Source organism: Phyllobates terribilis, unplaced genomic scaffold, assembly GCF_046119375.1.
Source record: "Phyllobates terribilis strain yellow unplaced genomic scaffold, ASM4611937v1 Scaffold_14__1_contigs__length_39327217, whole genome shotgun sequence".
NCBI classification, from domain to species: Eukaryota; Metazoa; Chordata; class Amphibia; order Anura; family Dendrobatidae; genus Phyllobates; species Phyllobates terribilis.
This window is the reverse complement of record NW_027362774.1, coordinates 28,183,588-28,200,007: the sequence shown is the minus strand read 5'-3', so window position 1 is coordinate 28,200,007 and position 16,420 is coordinate 28,183,588. Positions and strand designations below refer to the sequence as shown.

At 44.9% G+C, this 16,420-nt stretch overlaps 1 protein-coding gene across 1 annotated transcript in view; it reads right to left on the bottom strand.

Annotated features, from left to right (window-relative positions):
* MARVELD3 (MARVEL domain containing 3) overlaps positions 1-10,170 on the bottom strand; it is a 39,827-nt gene extending 29,657 nt beyond the window's left edge. Inside the window, exon 1 of the mRNA XM_073659803.1 lies at positions 10,087-10,170. The gene's annotated coding sequence lies outside the window, so the exon portion shown is untranslated. The remainder of the gene's footprint in view (positions 1-10,086) is intronic.
* Between the last annotated feature and the right edge of the window lie 6,250 nt (positions 10,171-16,420).

Sequence of the window (16,420 nt, the reverse complement as noted above, 5' to 3'; positions counted from 1 at the left end):
GGTCTCCGCTTATCCTCACCCCCATAATACAGTAGGAAAAAAAGTATTTGGTCAGCCACCAATTGTGCAAGTTCTCCCACTTATAAAGATGAGGTCAGCCTGTAATTGACATCATAGCTAGACCTCAACTATGAGAGACAAAATGAGAAAACAAATCCTGAAAATCACATTGTCTGATTTGGAAAGAATTTTTTTTTCAAATTTTGGTTGAAAATAAGTATTTGGTCAATTACAAAAGCTCATCTCAATACTTTGTGATATATCCTTTGTTGGCAATGACAGAGGTCAAATGTTTTCTGTAAGTCTTCACAAGGTTGGCACACACTGTTGCTGGTATGTCGGCCCATTCCTCCATGCAGATCTCCTCTAGAGCAGTGATATTTTGGGCTGTCGCTGGGAAACACGGACTTTCAACTCCCTCCAAAGGTTTTCTATAGGGTTTAGATCTGGAGACTGGCTAGGCCACTCCTAAAAGACCCAGCCACATTTCATCTTCAATGCCCTTGCTGATGGAAGGAGGTTTGCCCTTAAAATCTCACGATACATGGCCCCATTCATTTTTTCATGTACACGGATCAGTCGTCCTGGTCCCTTGGCAGAGAAACAGCCCCAAAGCATGATGTTGCCACCCCCATGCTTCACAGTAGGTCTGGTGTTCTTTGGATGCAACTCAGCATTCTTTTTCGTCAGTTGTGTTTCTGCCAAACAGTTCTACTTTGGTTTCATCTGACCATATGACAATCTCCCAGTACTCTTCTGGATCATCCAAATGCTCTCCAGCAAACTTCAGACGGGCCCAGACATGTAATGGCTTAAGCAGGAGGACACGTCTGGCAATGCAGGATCTGAGTCCCTGGCGGTGTAGTGTGTTACTGATGGTAGCCTGTGTAACGTTGGTCCCAGCTCTCTGCAGGTCATTCGCTAGGTCCCCCCGTGTGGTTCTGGAATTTCTGCTCACCGTTCTTGAGATCATTTTGACCCCACGGGGTGAGATCTTGTGTGGAGCCCCAGATCGATGGAGATTATCAGTGGTCTTGTATGTCTTCCATTTTCTAATTATTGCTCCCACAGTTGATTTCTTCACACCAAGCTGCTTGCCTATTGCAGGTTCAGTCTTCCCAGCCTGGTGCAGGGCTACAATTTTGTTTCCGGTGTCCTTCGACAGCTCTTTGGTCTTCACCATAGTGGAGTTTGGAGTGTGACTGTTTGAGGTTGCAGACAGGTGTCTTATATACTGATAACAAGTTCAACCAGGTGTCAGTACTACAGGTAATGAGTGGAGGACAGAGGAGCATCTTAAAGAAGAAGTTACAGGTCTGTGAGAGCCAGAAATCTTGCTTGTTTGTAATTGACCAAATACTTATTTTCCACCAAAATTTGAAAAAAATTTCTTTCCAAATCAGACAATGTGATTTTCAGGATTTGTTTTCTCCTTTTGTCTCTCATAGTTGAGGTCGACCTATGATGTCAATTACAGGCCTCTCTCATCTTTATAAGTGGAAGAACTTGCACAATTGGTGGCTGACTAAGGCTATGTGCCCACGATGCAGAAATGAAGCATATTTTTTACACTTCTCCCTGGCAGGAAAAACGCATGTGGATTTTACATGCGGATTGTACATGCTGATTTTACATGCGTTTTTCCCGCCAGGTAGAAGCGTTTGTGAAGCTTTCTTCACATGCATTTCTGCATGCGGGTTATCAAGCGATTTTAGCATCACTTGGAAAAGTGCTTGACCACTTGTTCACACTATATAAATCCATGCAACCGGCTTGGATTTATAGTAGTGTGACCAAGTTAGTTTTAAAAAAAAAAAAAAAATTATACTCCCCTTCCGATGTCGTCCCGGTGTTTTCTCCGCCACGTCCGGTCTCTTCCATTGCTCGCGGTGGTGTGAAGGACCTGCGGTGACATTACTGAGTCATGTGACAGGTCACATGACTCAATGACGTCATGCCAGGTCCTTCACAATACCGCGACCCATACAGCAGACCAGACGAAGGGGAGATAACACCGGGACGACATCGGAAGGGGAGTATAATTTTTATTTTAAATTCTTTTTTTTAACAGGTTCTATGGTACCTGGGTCTGGATAAGAGTCTCCTCTCCTCCAGACCTGGGTACCATCCGCACATTGAACCGTGTGATATCCGCTTGTGCAGATGTAGTGATGCGGATGTCACGTGGTCCATTGCTAGTTAATGGCGGCTATTACACTGCGTGTCCGCAAAATTAATGGACATGCTGTGTATTTTTGAGCGCAGCATGGGCATTGACATTGTGGCTTGTCATTGGGGACCATGGGGGGCGGATTACCAAGCGTTTCCTAAGCGTTTACGTTGCGTAAATTCCGCAGCATAAACGCTTGGAAAATGCTTCGTGGGCACGCAGCCTAAATACATTTTTCCCCCACTGTAGTAACGGACTCTTGTAACCCGGGATTGGTGATGGTCCGTGGACCGTTGATACACTATGGATCCTAAATGGCTCACTAGTAGTGTCACTTCCTTTAATACTCTTATAGTTATGAAACCTTTTAATGGCAAAATAAACTAGCAAGCTTTCAAGACTACTTGGGTCTCTTCTTCAGGCATGGTATAAGAAAGTGTCATCTAAATGTCTGAACCCATATGTATTGGCCAGACGTGCAAAGTGAATACCACAATATTCCTCATAAAATCAAAGTTTATTATATATACAAAGCTTTGTTAAAACCAAAAGGTTTCTCACACTTTGAGGGACGCACAGATAGACCTATGCCTGCTATATGCACATAATACACGTTTAGTTTATGTTATAAACACTATGCTGATAACCTTGTGAAGTATTTCCTATCATACAAAGATGACGTGCATTTAGTGTGTGAGATGATAATGATGATAACCATGGCATAATTATCTGTGTATAAGTCCTACTTAGGAGTAAACATATATGGCAGGTCAAGTGTCCCTCCACCCCGACGCGCGTTTCGCCCACTCTTTTCCTCATGGGGCATGTGAGGAAGGAGGATGTCAGTGTTTAATTTCAAAGGAATAAATATGTGAACTCATAAGTTTTGGGTTTGTCTCATTTCTGTAATGTAGAGGTATCTTGGGCCGATGGGATGTTTTTATATATTTTATTCTAACTTTTGTACTTTAGAATATATAGGGACATGACTAAGAGCTTTGGACCATGTATTTATGGAATCACTGTGTGCACCACTGAAAGGAAGGTCAGTTACATCAACAGCCCATCAAGATCATTTATGATCAGCATTGAGACTTTCTCGAACTGTTAATAAGGGGATAATTCACTCTTGTGTTTATATACTCACATTTTTAATTATTTGTATATTGATGTAGTTTTTATGCATTTATCCATTCACATTCAATATACAGCCTTCCTACACATTCCTACTTTCTAGAATTTCCCTCCTGACAGCTCCATCCGGAGGTAGTCCTTCATATCCTTGATAGGGACAGGAACACATGAGGTTAAGGGGCCCCTCCCTCAGAGACAGATGCATAGGAGGAGCGCTGTTGGCGCAGAAGATACGTGTCAACTGAGCAAGAGCTCCTGATGGCCGGACCCAAGGAGAGGTGGGAGGGAATCTGTCCCTCTCCTTCCTCCTGCATCATGGTCCGGAGGCCAAAACCTCGCTGATCAAGAGTTCCCTCATCCTTCCAGTAGAGCCGGCGCTCCTGGGTTAGCCACTTCCCCGTCAGGGGGGCTTTCGACTCACTTACATCCATCCCTGGTCGCGCGGCAGAAGATTCACAGCCGAAGATGACGGCATACAGTGAGCATTTCCAGTTACAGGGGAGAGACTCATAAGCCTCTAGCGCCCGGCGTGTGTTCCAGCGTCCCTCAGCCTTCCAGTTGAGCGGGCACTCCTGGGTTAGCTGCTTCCCCGTCAGGGGAGCTTTTGGCTCACTTACATCCATCCATGGTTGCGTGGCAGGAGATTCACAGCCAAAGATGACAGCATGCAGTGACAATTTACGGGTACAAGGGAATGACGCGTAAGCCTCTAGTGCCCGGAGTGGCTGACGATACGGATGGAAGATAGGTGAGATGGTACTATTTATTTACCTTGGGGAGAGCTAAGTTATCAGAGCCATGAGGCAGCCAACAATGGTAACGACAAAACACTGGCAGTTCTGATACCTGTACTGAATCCCTGGGACAAGTGAGTGATATTGAAGGTTAAATTACACTTACTGGTCTTCCATATGGCATCTACACTATATTATCTGCAACCTTTTATCCCTTTAGGATAAGGATCTTTCTAAAAGATTTATGGTCCCTTCAGTTTCTAAGAAGAAAGGCAAAAAAATGTGCCACATGCAGCATGAAACTTCCTGACCCATATGGAAAACAATTATGGCCGGAGTGCATTGCTAAGGTGGTGGCACTCCTCCTTCATGACCATTATGAGGGCCATGATTAGAGAAGAGGTTCAAAATTCTGTAACTGAGCTAGTTTATCCTCAATCCTCCCAGTCTGCACCTTGGCAGAAAAAACAGCGATGGGATATGGGGCCTAGTTTAGGGGAGGACAAATTATCATATTACGCTGACCCTGAACAGGGAAAAGGTGAAAGTTTAACTCCAATTTTACCAGAAAAGAAAAGATACTGATGCACTCCTCCAGGCAGTGAGGAATACGATGACAGGGAAGGAGACCCATCAATCATCCTCAATACAGGATGAGATATTTGGGCGGTTTAAGGTCCCGAAGGAATAGAGTATTCCCTTGTTAATAAACACATAAAAGCTTAGATGTTAGAGGAATGGGAAATCGTAGAGGAGAGACTGGTTTATACTAAGAAGTTTCAGATCTTGTCTTCAGTTTGAACCAGAAGAGCTGAAATTATGGGAAGAAGTTCTTAAGATTGACATTCCCATAGCCAGGGTAGCGAAAAAGACATCTATTCATTTCTAGGATTTATCAAGTCTGAGGGATCCTATGAACACCATGAACAGGAAGGCAGATGGGCTACTCAAGAGAACATGGGAGACTTCGGCAGCAATTATTATAACTAATATAGCTGCTACCTCAGTAGCAAGATCCATGAACCTGCGGGTGAATGAGTTAGAAGGCCACCATAGGAAGAAGACATCCAGAGATGATATTGTGGAATCCATTCCCTTAAAATGGCAACAAGTTTTATGGCTGATGCCTCAACAGAATCAATCTGATTCGCAATAAGTAATGGGGCACTCTCTAATACCATCAGACGGGCTATATGGCTTAAAACGTGGTCAGGGGATAGCCACTCCAAAAACTAGCTGTGTTTTATTCCCTTTTTTCCTTCCCCCATGACAGCACCATGGAGAGAGGAGATCCGCCCTTCAAGAACAGGAAACCTACAGATTAAAAGGGCGGTACCTCTCCCTCCCATCAGTTAGTTTAGGGAACCTTCAGTTTTGGGTGTACCTGAAGAAAGAACACACCAAGATAATTCCAGGTGGGTCCGATTCAGGCAGCGGGGTTCCCCTACCTCGGCTGGCGCAGTGTTCTCAAGTGCCATCGCTGGGTCCAGAAGGCCATCATGGGTGTGCAAAGGAGCGCAGCTGCCGCACCACACTGTTTGTGTGGTGCTTTCAGGCATCCCACTCTGTATATGCGTGGGCATGCGCCGGAGGCACTTCCTGATGACGCGGCCTGAAGGGTTCAAATTACCGGAAGTGATTTCCGCTACAGAAGCCGGGAAAAGCACTGGGGGGGATGCTGGAGGCTGCTTCTCCTTTAAAAGAAGCACAGGGAAGCGCACTGAGCAGTTTCTAGCGGTCCCCTGTAGCTATGGAGGAAACCATGGAGGAGCTGTCACAGGAGCATCATATTCCGCAGTAGTGGAGGCAGCGGGGCACACGGCTGCATGAGGATTCTTCCCTTCATTGTGGGCGTTCTGGCAGATCTACCCAGCACAGCAAAAGCTCCAGTGTGGTGGACGAATTTTTGGCTTCCAGAGGGAAACCATCATCTGATATGGTCCCTCCTTCTAAACCGGTACCCCAGGTTGCGTCAGATTGGTAAGTGATCTTTGTGAAAGTTCACTTTTTTAATTAGGGCCCCCCTTTCTTCTCATTTGTTCAGGGAGTAAAATGCGTAAGCAAGACCAAACACAGGAGTTGTACACTCTGCAATGAAGAGCTGCTCGCTTTGTGTGTGAAATAACTCTGCAATTCATGCATAAAGCAAACCGTTTGTGAGGAAACCCCAAAATTCGCCTCTGAACTAAGGTCTATAATTAAGACGGAGGTAGAGAATACCTTTAGAATAGGGTTAAAAAACAGAAGAAATCCAAGAATTTATCCTCTGAATACGGGTCTAGTAGTTCGGAAGAGGGAGAGCAAAGGGATACGGATTCATCTGATTCATCCTCATCTTCTTCATCATCTTGAGCAGATAGGGGAGGACTAAATTGTTTCCCAGTAGAAGAAACAGATAGTAGATCTAATGGCCTTAACTAGGCTATGGTGATGATAGACCATCGTCCAGAGAAAACAGTTCAAGATATGTTTGGCGGGCTGGAACAGAAAAACATAGGTCATTCCCTCTTAATGAGAAAGTTCCATCTCTAATTAAGAAAGAATGGAAGAGACCAGAGAGAGAGAATCTTTCTTTCTCAAAGAGGAAATACCCCTTTGATGATCCAGTGTGTTCATTCTGGGAGAAAGCCCCGAAGCTAGATGTGGCTATTGCCAAAGCTTCAAAAAAATTTACCCTTCCCTTCGAGGACATGACGTTATTGAAAGATCCCCTAGATAAAAAAAACTGACACCTTCCTGAAAGGGTCCTGGGAAGCCTCTGGTAGGGGTCTGAAACCTGCTGTAGCAGCAACCTGCGTGGCCTGATCACTAATGCTATAGTTAGACCAGTTAGAAACTCGGCTCCGGAATAGTGTATCCAGAGAAAAAGTGTTAGATACCATCCCCTTAATGCAAGGGGCTGCTGCTTTTTTGTCCGATGCATCCACCGACTCCGGTTAGCAGCCAGATCTGCAACTTTCTCAAACGGGGCCCGTCGAGCTCTCTGGCTTCAATGTTGGCCGGGAGACCTTCAAACAAATCTAGATTGAGCGTGAATTTTTGTTTGGACCAACATTAGATGATATGATACTCGATAAGGCGGGTAATAATAAAAAACGATTCCCCATCCTCTCTATCCCCTCATGTAAAATGTCGTTTTGGAGTAAAAAATGTATCCATAGAAGACCCCCCGGAGACCAGGGTAAGTGGGAAGATAGGAAAAAGAAAAGCAGAGGGTTTACGGTCAGTGGTCCCTCCCATGACAATAGAATGCCTTCCCAATGAAGGTTTTTCCCAGGTGGGGGGAAGAGTATCCCTCTTTCTCCTGGCCTGGGAAAAGATCTCCTGCAGTGCCTGGATACTGGGCCTAATAAAATAGGGCCTAAAATTACAGTTCCTGTCAGTTCCAAAGCCAAACTTCATAGTGACTCCCCTGTGGTCCTCAATCGAGGAGCAACTAGTCCTAGAACAAGAGGTTTTAGGCCTGGTAGACATGGCTGTCCTCCAGGAGGTTCCCCTCCAGGGAAGAGAAGAAGGATTTTACTTCCCATTTGATTCTGGTAAAGAAACCGAATAGATCCTTCAGGACGATCATAAATTTGAAGAAACTGAACAGGTTTATTAAAGACCTTCAAGATGGAGACAATAAAAACAACTGTAAAAATTCTGTTTCCGGATTGTTTTTATGACCGTTCTGGACTTGATAGACGCATACTATCAGAAATTCCTCAGAGTAGCGGTCTCAGTACAGGGGAAAATCAGAAACTATCAATACACAGCCCTCCCATTTGGTCTAACTGTTGCTCCTTGGGTGTTCACAAAATTGATTGCGGAAGCAATGGCACACCTGAGGGAGCAAGACATTCTGATTATTTAAACCGAGCCAAAAAAGGTGAAGGACTTTCTGGGGCTCACGATAGACTCAAAAAAACTTGCCAGAGGAGAAAATACAAAAAATTATGGGTCAGATGTCACGAACGGTAGATCACCCCTCCATGGCTCCGAGGAAGGCTATGTCCCTTCTAGGCTCCATGACCTCCAGCATTCCGGCAGTTCAGTGGTCCCAAATTCACACCAGGCATCTGCAGTGGGACATATTAGGAGCAGAAATTTCTCTAGGAGGGCATTTAGAAGGTCCGCTAAATCTGTCTCCAAAAGCTTTTCTTTCCCTGGGCTGGTGGATGAAGGTAAACAAACTAACCAGAGGTATTCCATTAGTGAGCAGGATTGCTCAGGTACTGACCACAGATGAAAGCCCCAGGTGGGTGGGGGCACATCTGAAAGACATAATATCTCAGGGGGTTTGGACAGAGGAGCTAAAGTTAGTGTCCTCAAACATGAAGGAGCTATTAGCAGTAAAATTTGCCATGATAGAATTTTTAGATTCTCTTCAGGGTCATCATGTGAGAGTGTTTTCAGACAACCTGGTGGTAGTGGCCTATTTGACCCACCAGGGAGGAACTCGTTCCCGTCCTTTGATGGAGGTAGCAGGCCACTTTTTCCGGATAGCAGAAATATATCTTATGTCTCTGTCAGCATTCCACAGAAAGGGAGTAGAAAATCACAAGGCAGATTTCCTGAGCCAGACCCAGTTAAAACAGGGCGAATGGGTACTGAAGCAGTCTATATTCAACCAAATTGTAGAAATGTGGGGCCTTCCTGTCATAGATCTTTTTGCCAACAGTCAGAACAAGAAGGTAGACAGGTTTTTCTCAATAGACCACGGTGGGGGGGGGGGGAACCCTTTTGCTCTAGATGCCTTCATGATTCCATGGGATCACAGTCTAAAAAAGATCAGGGAAGACAGGGCGAAAGTAATCCTGATCGCCCCCTTCTGGTCAAAGAGGACTTGGTTTCCCTGGCTGAGGATGATGTATATCACCGACCCCTGGGTGCTCCTGGAGGTCCCAGATCTTCTCTCCCTGTGACTGGTATGTCATCTTCAGGTAACAAATTTACACTTGACAGCCTGGAATTTGAGATGGCACTCCTGAGGGATGAGGTCCCCCCACCCGAATCAAATTTCTACACTACTCCAGAGCAGGAAACCTCTCACTACCAAAGCTTATGGGTAAACCTGGAAAACGTTTCTTTCCACTTCAAGGTCCAGCTTAAAGGAAAGAGTTCCTATTGCAGCCATCTTGGAACTTCTGCAAAAGGGGTTAGAGTGAGGCTTGGCTCCTAGCACCCTGAAGGTCCGGGTTGTGGCATTGGGGGCACTGTACAATCGTGATTTGGCAGGAAATAGCTGGGTGTCTAGGTTTATTAAGGCTTCTGCTAGATGTAGGCCCATCGCTAGTCAAAAATTGCCACCCTGGGACTTAAATTTGGTTATTTTAGCCTTAACTAACCCTCCATTTGAGCCCTTAGACTGCACATCTCTAAAGGTTTTATCTCTCAAAACAGCACTTTTAGTGGCATTAACATCAGCCCGCAAGGTTAGCGATATCCAGGCCCTGTCTGCAGGCCCTCCCTTTAAGCAAATTCTAGAGAATAGGGTCATAGGCTGGGTCTGGCTTGACAATGTGCCCAAGTGGCGTCACTGTTCCACAGACCCCAGGAAGTTATCCTTCCATCTTTTTGCTCTAATCCCAAAAACAAGGGGGGAAAATATCTCTCAACATTAGACGTGATGTGTCTGGTCCAGTACCTGGCAGCCATTCAAGGGTGTAGGAATGCTAGGTCTCTTTTTTGTGTGTTTTCTGGGACCTCAAAAGGGGCTAAAAGCCTCAAAAGGCACACTGGCAAGATGGATAAGGGAGGCCATCTCTCTGGCATACTCATCGAGTGGGAAGGCCGTCCCAGAGCGATTAAGAGCTCACTCAACAAGAGCAGCGGCGACCTCCTGGGCGGGAAAATCTGATGTTTCCATAGAACACATATGTAAGGCAGCGACATGGTCATCTCCCTCTACCTTTTACAAACATTATCGGCTGGATCTAGCCTCTTGCTCTGATCTCACCTTTGAGACAATGGTACTGGAGGCCGTGGTCCCTCCTTAACATATAATTCTCTGAAATTCTCTATGTGGAGCTGTCATGGGGGAAGGAGAAAGACGTAGTTACTTACCGGTAACGGGATTTCTCAGAGCTCATGACAGCACCCTTGTATTCCTTCCCTTTACGTGTGGGTGAGCACACTTGTTTGATATTTATGTGTAAACACAGGGTGTTCCTTATAAGCATGATAATGATGATATTTGTTGTGATAACCTGGAGGTCCTCTCTTGCTCTGTAAACCAACTGATGCGAGGGAGAGGTACCGCCCTTTATAATCTCTCTCCTTTTAAAAACATCTTTTCTGGTTCCATAACTATTGCAAAACGGATAGGAGAGATAAAGGCATTGTCCATCAGAGATCCATATCTAAAAATCCTAGGAGACTGTATCATACTAAGATTATATTCAGCACTTTTACACAAAGTGGTAAACACCTTTCATATGACCCAAGAGATATTCTTGTCTGCCTCTTTTCAGAACCATAAGGATAGTCTGGAACTCACATTCCATTCATTAGATGTAAGAACAGCAGTCTTCCAATACCTAGAGGCCACAAAAAGTTGGCGGATAGATTTCAATCTGTTCATTCAGTTTGCGGGGAAGAAAACGTCAAAAGCGACCTTAGTAAGATGGATTAAGTCGGTAATCAGTCAGACCTATTCAGAAGGAAGAGCTCCCTCGGACATCAGGGCCCATTCAACCAGAGCAGTATCTACATCATGGGCAGAACGAGCAAGGGCCTCGGTGGACCAAATCTGTAGAGCAGCAACGTGGACAAGTCTTAATACCTTTTGCAGACATTATAAATTGGCCATTTTGTTAGGTCAAAAGATGACCTTTGCAAGGAAAATCCTCCAAGCAATAGTCCCACCCTGAATGTATTTGTTACGCTCGCACCCGGACTGACTGGCATGAGCTTGATTAGTGATCCCACTGTACCATGAACCGAGGAGTGCCTGGAGGGGCGTAACTAAGTATCAACCCGATCCGACCAAGGTCGCACGGCGGCTTAGTCGACTCAGTGGACCAAGGAGAAACCGAGCAGAGGGACCAGGTGCGACTCCAGGTCAGACCCCGGTCACAGTTGTTGACCCACACCAGGGAATGCAGGAACAGGCAGGTTAGACTGGCATACAGGCAGGTGGGTATTGGCAAGTACGGCTGGTATGCAGACAGGTGGGTACTGGCAAGTACGGCTGGTATGCAGACAGGTGGGCACTGACAAGCACGGCTGGTATGCAGACAGTCAAGAGACATGCACACAGCATGAACTGGAGCAAGGTTAGTAGGCTGGACTGACAGGTAAGATTGCGGTCTTGCATAGTGGGAGTTGGTGCACTATGCAAGCACGCCGCCAGGGATGTTACAGTACCCCCACTTTACGCTCTATGTCTATGTACAGACATAGAGAAAAACAGATAACAGACTAGGATACAGTTCAGACAGGAACTGCTACTGCAATGAGATACAAGAACGAGCCTGCGAATACAGCCCCAGAGTGGCAGAAACAGACTAGAAGTCACAGGTAACAGGCCTTGGAATACAGCCCCCAGAGTAGCGGAAACAGACTAGAAGTCAGAGATAACAGGTCTGGGAATGCAGCCCTCAGAGTGGCGGAAACAGACTAGAAGTCAGAGATAACAGGACCTGGCAATACAGTTGCAAAGACAAACTGAGTGAAGGTGTTGCTCAGGCACCTCCTACTGGGTGGAGGGGGTTTAAATAGCCAGTGACTCACAGCAATAGGCTGGAGACGCATTAGGGGTGTGCCCACAGCAGCTATAAGAATCAGGAAGTAACCGGGCCGCCGCCCTAAGCAGTCAGTCAAGAGACATGCACACAGCATGAACTGGAGCAAGGTTAGTAGGCTGGACTGACAGGTAAGATTGCGGTCTTGCATAGTGAGAGGTGATGCACTATGCAAGCACGCCGCCAGGGATGTTACAGTATTCTCCTGATGGTGCTGCCAGGAAGGACGTCCTAGAAGTAGGAATCAGTCCTACCAGTAATTAGAGTAAGAGTCCATCATAACAGCACCCATTACATTCCCTCCCCTAAATTTCCTGTCTGCTATGTGAAGATAACGTATGTAGAAAGATTCTAAATAAAATAGAGTTGCATCCATCCTGGTGCGGTACTTCAAAAATCAGTGGTGGTTCATAGAGGAGGGCCTTTAAACCTCTTGTGTGTTCCTGTCCCTATCAAGTATATGAAGGACTACCTCCTGATGGTGCTGTCATGATGGACTCCTGGAAACTCAATTACCGGTAGGATTAATTCCTACTTTTTTGTCCCAGTCAGTATTTTGTTTTTCTGACACATTTCACTTAGTAGTTTACTTAATTGCTATCATATTTTATCCCTTTTGAAATTAATACCCTATTATGGGTGTTTTAATGACACATTGAGGCTTTTATCTTCCTTACCTTTATTCCTTGCACGCTTCGTTCCCACGCCTTATTTCTTCACCTTTTTTCTATCTCATATGCTATATTTTATTATTTTGTATTTTTATACTGCAAATGGCTTTTCATCACCTCTTTACATTTACAATCCCTTATTGGGTACCTTCACATCATATATTTTACTTTTGTCTAATCGTAAAAATGGTGTATTTATATATGGTATTTTATTGATCACCTAACTGTCACGTTACTTTAGCATAATTCCATCAGCATGCGTTTCCATAGTAGTCCGGTTTTAGGGCTCCATGCGCCGCAAACACCTGGTACAATGCTAAGCATGTTCTACCTATATCATGTGACTGATCTATTCACCCCCATTGGTCACCACTATGTTTTTAACAAACTGATGTCCCCCTCACCAACACGTTCCCTAAGGAAGCGGAGGTGAAACGTGCGTTGGGGTGGGGGGACACGTGACCTACCACATATGTATAAGTCCTATTTAGGAGTAAACATATGTGGCAGGTCAAGTGTCCCTCCACCCCCGACACACGTTTCTCCCCCGATTCATCAGGTGATATCCACACACCAATGATCATAACATGGATACATTTTCTAAAATACAAAAAATGAGCTGAACCCAAAACTTATGAGTTCACTTATTTATTCCATTGATATTAACACGCTAAATGTACGTCATCTTTGTATGATCGGGAATACTCCACAAGGTTATCAGTATAGTGTTTATAATATAAACTAAACGAGTATAATGTGCATACAGCAGGCATAGGTCTATCTATGCGTCCCTCATAGTGTGAGGCACCTTTTGGTTTTATCAAAGCTTTGTATGTATTGTTTTGTATATATAATAAACTTTGATTTTATGAGGAACATTGTGGTGTTCACTTTGCATACGTATGGATTCAGATATTTCGATTTTATATGCAATACAAAATGAACTCTTGACATGGGGATGGCTATTATAGTGAATTCCTAATATTGATTTCATGGTATAAGAAAGTATCTGAAGAAACCCAAATATCCACACAAGAAGAGCAGAAACTGCAGAATAAAAAGGACATGTAAAAGAAAAATAAAATGAGCTCTGAGTATGAATCCTTCATTGGCGATATTAAGTGGTGGGAAAGTTTTATTGTTCCAATATTCATGTAAGATCAGAGGAGACCTGATGCCCTCACTGTCTCTGGAGCAGATTTCTCAAATTTTGTTGGAAGTCATAAATCCTTGTGACTGATATAGTCCTGTGTGGAGTGGATCAAAGACCCAGACCCTTCGCTGTTTTTGTGGTTTGAAGTTGCCTTTTAATATGCCTGTCCTTGCTCTCAGTTTCTGTCCTGTTTCTCCAACATAGAAACCCCAATAGGACATATAGTGCACAAAATTAAGTACACCACATTGGAAGAGGAACATGTGAATGTCCCGGGAATCTTATAGTCCTGCATTGCGGTGGGATCTGTATCCAGTCGGTGGTCTTTACGTGAATGCAGATTTTGCAGCTCTTCACATTGCAAGGATAAGTTCCTCTTGGTGTATAAGAGGGTATTGAGCTTCTGATCACGGTATTTCTTAATTTTGGAGATTGTCTTGAAAATTATTATTAGCCGGTCATCTTTGTATAGGATATGGTGGGCTGTAGATCACCACCAGATGTTCAAGATGTATTATTATTTAACAGCCTTTAGCTGATAGAGTGATGGTGACTTGATGGAAGGACGATCCTGTGCAAGTCTAGTTGGTCCACCAGAATCTTCTCTACCGTTATCTCGATGGGACCAAGCCATCAGGTTGCTGGTCTTCCTCTTCGCCTTGTTCCTTCTATTCTTCTGACCATAATGTCCTTTTCTTCGTGTGTCCAAAGTAGGCAAGTCGTAGCTTGGTGATCTTTGCTTCGAGTGACATACCTGGCTTGGTACACAATTATTTTCCTCTTTTTTTTTTTATCCATATTGAAGTATTTGACTTATAGGGATCCTTGTGACTGTGATGATCTGATCGTCAATGGTGGTGGGGTGGAAGCCTTGGTTTAAAAATGTATTTTTAAGATGATCTAAGTGGTCATCCCTGTCTGATGGGTTCGAATAGATACGATTAAATCTGAGGGTTTGGCTGTAGACAATGAACTTTTCAATGTTTTTCAGGAGGAAGTTTTGTCATCTGAGGTATATGGGTCTGTTTTATTCCCTTTTTTCCTTCCCCCATGACAGCACCACGGAGAGAGGAGATCCGCCCTTCAAGAACAGGAAACCTACAGATTAAAAGGGCGGTACCTCTCCCTCCCATCAGTTAGTTTAGGGAACCTTCAGTTTTGGGTGTACCTGAAGAAAGAACACACCAAGATAATTCCAGGTGGGTCCGATTCAGGCAGCGGGGTTCCCCTACCTCGGCTGGCGCAGTGTTCTCAAGTGCCATCGCTGGGTCCAGAAGACCATCATGGGTGTGCAAAGGAGCGCAGCTGCCGCACCACACTGTTTGTGTGGTGCTTTCAGGCATCCCACTCTGTATATGCGTGGGCATGCGCCGGAGGCACTTCCTGATGACGCGGCCTGAAGGGTTCAAATTACCGGAAGTGATTTCTGCTACAGAAGCCGGGAAAAGCACTGGGGGGGATGCTGGAGGCTGCTTCTCCTTTAAAAGAAGCACAGGGAAGCGCACTGAGCAGTTTCTAGCGGTCCCCTGTAGCTATGGAGGAAACCATGGAGGAGCTGTCACAGGAGCATCATATTCCGCAGTAGTGGAGGCAGCGGGGCACACGGCTGCATGAGGATTCTTCCCTTCATTGTGGGCGTTCTGGCAGATCTACCCAGCACAGCAAAAGCTCCAGTGTGGTGGACGAATTTTTGGCTTCCAGAGGGAAACCATCATCTGATATGGTCCCTCCTTCTAAACCGGTACCCCAGGTTGCGTCAGATTGGTAAGTGATCTTTGTGAAAGTTCACTTTTTTAATTAGGGCCCCCCTTTCTTCTCATTTGTTCAGGGAGTAAAATGCGTAAGCAAGACCAAACACAGGAGTTGTACACTCTGCAATGAAGAGCTGCTCGCTTTGTGTGTGAAATAACTCTGCAATTCATGCATAAAGCAAACCGTTTGTGAGGAAACCCCAAAATTCGCCTCTGAACTAAGGTCTATAATTAAGACGGAGGTAGAGAATACCTTTAGAATAGGGTTAAAAAACAGAAGAAATCCAAGAATTTATCCTCTGAATCCGGGTCTAGTAGTTCGGAAGAGGGAGAGCAAAGGGATACGGATTCATCTGATTCATCCTCATCTTCTTCATCATCTTGAGCAGATAGGGGAGGACTAAATTGTTTCCCAGTAGAAGAAACAGATAGTAGATCTAATGGCCTTAACTAGGCTATGGTGATGATAGACCATCGTCCAGAGAAAACAGTTCAAGATATGTTTGGCGGGCTGGAACAGAAAAACATAGGTCATTCCCTCTTAATGAGAAAGTTCCATCTCTAATTAAGAAAGAATGGAAGAGACCAGAGAGAGAGAATCTTTCTTTCTCAAAGAGGAAATACCCCTTTGATGATCCAGTGTGTTCATTTTGGGAGAAAGCCCCGAAGCTAGATGTGGCTATTGCCAAAGCTTCAAAAAAATTTACCCTTCCCTTCGAGGACATGACGTTATTGAAAGATCCCCTAGATAAAAAAAACTGACACCTTCCTGAAAGGGTCCTGGGAAGCCTCTGGTGGGGGTCTGAAACCTGCTGTAGCAGCAACCTGCGTGGCCTGATCACTAATGCTATAGTTAGACCAGTTAGAAACTCTGCTCCGGAATAGTGTATCCAGAGAAAAAGTGTTAGATACCATCCCCTTAATGCAAGGGGCTGCTGCTTTTTTGTCCGATGCATCCACCGACTCCGGTTAGCAGCCAGATCTGCAACTTTCTCAAACGGGGCCCGTCGAGCTCTCTGGCTTCAATGTTGGCCGGGAGACCTTCAAACAAATCTAGATTGAGCGTGAATTTTTGTTTGG